This window comes from Quercus suber, unplaced genomic scaffold (assembly GCF_002906115.3).
Source record: "Quercus suber isolate HL8 unplaced genomic scaffold, Cork oak 2.0 scaffold_23, whole genome shotgun sequence".
Classification (NCBI taxonomy): domain Eukaryota; kingdom Viridiplantae; phylum Streptophyta; class Magnoliopsida; order Fagales; family Fagaceae; genus Quercus; species Quercus suber.
The window spans coordinates 553,883-558,781 of record NW_027069488.1 but is presented as its reverse complement, the minus strand read 5'-3'; positions in this window follow the sequence as shown (position 1 = coordinate 558,781).

The window sequence follows — 4,899 nt, the reverse complement described above, 5'->3', positions numbered from 1 at the left end:
TCAAAACCCACTTTTTCTCTTTGGATTGAGGGAAAAATTGGGATTTTAGGGGCTATTGTGGGGGGGAAAGCCAGACATGCTTATTGGGCTGTGGGCCCTGTCCTGTGGAACACTGTACGTCCGAAGAGTAATGGCGGGTCGGGGAAGAATTCAGCTGAAGCAGCTAACCAGAAGTAAAGGAAGAACAACGTCCAAAGAGATCACATTTTTTCCGAAGAGTATACCCTCCTCGGACGTAAAGTGTCTCGACCAACCAGTAAATAGAAGTTCCGAATGTACTCTCGAGCACCCACGACAAAGATAAGCTCTTAGCACGTCTAGGGATGACTGGTGCGAGAAAATATCTTGAGGAAAAGCTGCCATCACCGCATTAAATGCACTGCAGCTGCTTTTCTGGCGCATTAATGTGGAGAAGACCCCTGAACAGTGTAATCCCAGCTACCACCACTCACGGAGGGGCAAAGAAAGTACCTGATGGGACATACACTCAAGTGGATGCTTAGATGAAGAACAAATGGACGGTGGGATGATAGAGATGGGAGCTATATAAGCGAGAGAGGTCTCTGATAAAAAGAAAAAAAGGGGAAAAGAAAAAAAAAGGAGGGAGAGAGAGGAAAAAATTGGAGAATCCTTATTGTAGTTCCAAGAATTGTAACTCTCAGTTTTAATAATAAGCCTCTTCGGACAGACATTTGAAAGGAAGAAGAATATAATCTCATGTCAACGAATCCTCAATTGATATAATTAACCTCTGTTTGATTCACACCTAGCCCAGCTCTTTCGCCCACTCTCTACAAATTCATTGTCTTAGGTTGTTGGGCTCGTAAACCCGTCCCTTTTGGCCTGGGCTGCCAAAAAGACCCTACATTAACAAACAAAAAAATAAAATTAAAAAATAAAAATTAAAATATAACCAAATCATATCAACCTAAAATAGAGTTAAACATAAAAATTCATCAATCTAAAGAACTAAACATCCACCAAAAGAAAGAATATATATATATATATATATATATAGAGAGAGAGAGAGAGAGAGAGAGAGAGAGAGAGTATTCACCTTTTGTGTGAGCAAAATATGGATTGAATGGAATAAAAAATAACAAATTTTATAGTAAAAAAATTGGGAGAAGAAGAGTCAAAATAAAAGGAAGATAAAAGAGGGAGAAATTGTAATTAGGTTAAGGTATAGAGTAGTGGGAGATAAAAAGTAAAAATAAGTAAATGTCGAAGAATGTGTAATTGTAAAGTGGCAAATTAATAAGAGAAAAATAATTTAAAAAGAAAAAAATATTGAAAATAGGTTGATGATGTGGCACTAATGTGGCTTAACAAGAAGGCGAATCATTAAACTCTACGCTTCAGTTTTTGGATATACTAGTATTATGCCGTGCGATGCACGGCTTAATAAAAAATATTTTGATAATATAATTAAATTTAATAACAAATAATAAAAAATAAAAATATAATACTCTAACTTAATGTAACATTCTAATGTACTAATAAATAAATATAACACCCTAACTTAAAGTAATGTTTGTAATTGTATTGTGTTTTAGCCTTTAAGAACACATATATTATTTTTTTTTATCATAAAAAATAATGAATTCAATAATTGAAACGGTTGAAAACAAAATTAAGCCAAAACCTCAATTCATTAATGAAAAAAGCTTTAAAAAAAAATGGAGTTAAGTAAAGATAGACTTACATGAAATTTGGAAGAGGATTCTCTCGTATCCAATTTCATGTTTGACAACAAATTTTGCTTTTAATTAAAGAATATAGATTACATGGAACAAAACACCAAACAAAAGCCATAAAAATTAAATCCATTATAAAATATTGATGTCAATAACAAATAATCATGTAATAAGAAATTTGAAAAATACAAATATATTGCTTGCTATATTGACTTCAAAAAAAACACTAAAAAGCTGATCAAGCATAGAATTTTAGTCTATTTATAAAACTTATTGATAAAAATCATATTATATATAATAAAAAGGCAACAAATACACAAAATCTATTCAATTTGATAAAAGAAAAAAAAATTACTTGCAAGGTTGTAGGTAGGGCAGAGAGGAGAAATGTAGCACTTTTCTATTACGAAAGCTGCAACATCAAAAATAAGTACTCATGAAAAGCATTACTGCACCAACATTGTTAGAGGTAACACTATTTACATGTGGCAGGCCAAAAAAAAAAAAAAAAAAAAAAAAAAAGAAAAGAGACAAACACGGCTAAGCAAAATAATACCTGTATTGTATTTTAGAGTGAGATAAGATTTTAAATCTCCTTCGATCATTTTTTATTGGATAAATATGGATAGAATTTCATATTAGTATAAAGAAACAAAGTACTAATAAGGATAGACGTTTTTTTTTTTTTTTTAAATGAATTAAGTACAAAACTACAAATGAATGGTGATTTAAATAAAATTGATAAACATTCAATGATCGATTAAGATTTTGTGTACATCCTAAAAATTGATTAAGTATTAGAGTTTAAGTTGATAATAATAACTTAAATTCTATTTTATCAAAAAATTGCAATTTTTAAAATCTAAACAAAATTCTTCAATTTTTTTACGTGTAGTAAGAATTTATGAAAGTTGAAGCTGAAATTAAAAAAAAAATAGAAATTATAGGAGAAGAAGATAAGAACAAAAAAAAATATAATAAAAATCTTTAAAAAAAAATCCTGCAATTTAAGAAGATAAGAACAAAAAATATATATATCTATAAAAATTTATGAAAGTGTGAAGTTTAAGAATAATTTTTTTTTCTTAATGGATGAGAAGAAGTTAAGTTGATATTAAATTATTGAGATTTTGTGTCTATCAAACTTTATCTAAAGAAGTAATTTCAAATTAAAATTTTTATCAACTTAGAAATTATATGAGAAAAAGATAAGAACATAAAAAATTATATTTATTTTTCAAAAATCTATTAAAATTTCTGAAATTTGGTGAGTAGGAAAAAAAATGCAAATTTGTTCTTTTCTTGATTGTTCTCTCTCTCTCTCTCTCTCTCTCTCTCTCTCTCTCTCTCTTATTAAGTCTTTCTTGCAACTCTATTTTAGATTGATGAATTTTTTTTTTCCTATGCCTCTTCTTTTGGATGATACACTTTGGTGGTGTGTTTTTTGAGTTATATATCACATGTACTCTCTATCCCTCTTATAGTTTTGGTTTGAGTTAATTTTTAGATATTTTAGAAGTGAGATAATTATGTATTTGAGTATCTCTATAAATTATTTGAATAATATCAATTGTAAATTTGTGATAAGGTTTGGTTATTATGAAAATATTCTTAAAAGAATGAGAAATTCAAATAATTATTTTTGGAACTCAAAAATTTTAGTTGAAGAAAAAAAAAAACCATAACACACTATACACAAGTTTGAATAATATAGATCACTCGAAAAGAGAATACTATTTCTATCTGTAATGTATCTTAAAAAAATAATGGAATAATATTAATCAAATGCACCTAAGTTTTTTTCTTTTCTTTTTTTAACTCAAATGAATGATGTATTTGTAGAAATGGAGAGATGAAAAATAATTTTAGAAATAATATCTCCAGTACGTTTTATAAAATAAATCATACATTATACCACATTACAAAATAGTTGTATATTTCCACGCATTGCGTGAGTTTGCAACTAGTTATTTTTAACTTGCAATCAATTTGATCTTTACCATTAACTCACTAACGAAAACACCTTTGTAGCAAATAGTGTATATTGTTGGCACACTTAAAGATGATGTAGTGATGTGCTACTAAAATAATCTAGGGTAGGCTAGGTGAAGTTTCCTAGCCTCACGAGAGAAAGAGAGAAAGATGCATAGGGTTTTTGAGTTCTTTATATATATAACCAACTTAAGTGAGATAGAGAAGATGAGGCTTTTCAAGGAAGCTTCAATCTTTTAAAGAAGTCAAGAGCTTTAGGCTATAAAAATTAGACACTAGACAGAGAAATTGAGGAGACTGAGTGAGGGAAAGTCTAGAGCTTCAACCAAAATGAACGAAATGGATAGTAATTTGGTTTAAGAAATGTAAGGGGAAGGGAGGTGTGGGGCCTGAAAGTCTGATAGCCTCGGTCCATTTTGCACCCGGCCCAAGGCCCATGCCGAGGATGGAGAATTGCCTGAGGACGTTGTGTTGAGGCCTGGGCTGTAAGGACCACGCCGAGGATGACCCTGTCCTCGGAGGACCGAGGACAACACGAAGTTGGAGAACAAGCCCAATACAGGTTGTCATCTCCACAATAAATGCGCTCATCTAATCCCCTGACCGCCCTAATGGAGATGTGACTCTTGGACAGGGTAACCTTGGCCACTACAAATCACATGATTACTGATAACACAGCTGATGGGATGGGTGGTCAGGAGTGAAGCGCACGGATGATTAACAAGTGGAAGAAAGAGATGATGAGAAAAGGGCTATATAAGGGGAACCAAACAGAACAGTGGGGGGGGGGGGGGGGGGGGAAAAGGGAGGATCCTCGGACGAATGCCGAGGAGGAGCCTTGGTGAATAATCTTAATGCACCAAGCTTCAATGGGTGAAGATTCGACTTTTGGGCGTTGTCCGTTTGTTAGGGCGTAGTCCTTGAACCCACTCTCTAAAAATTTATTGTTTAGGCTTGTTGGGCTAGAAATCCATCCTTATTATGGGTTCAATCCAAATTGAGTCCCTACAATTGGCGCCGTCTGTGGGGATGACTAGGGCATTAGCAGGCGCAACGGCTAGTGATTTCCACCGTTGGGGGCTTGTGCAAGCTACCCCGATTAAAAAAAAAAAAAAAAAAAAAAAAAAAAAAAAAAAAAAAAAAAAAAAAAAAAAAAAAAAAAAAAAAAAAAAAAAAAAAAAAAAAAAAAAAAAAAAAAAAAAAAAAAAAA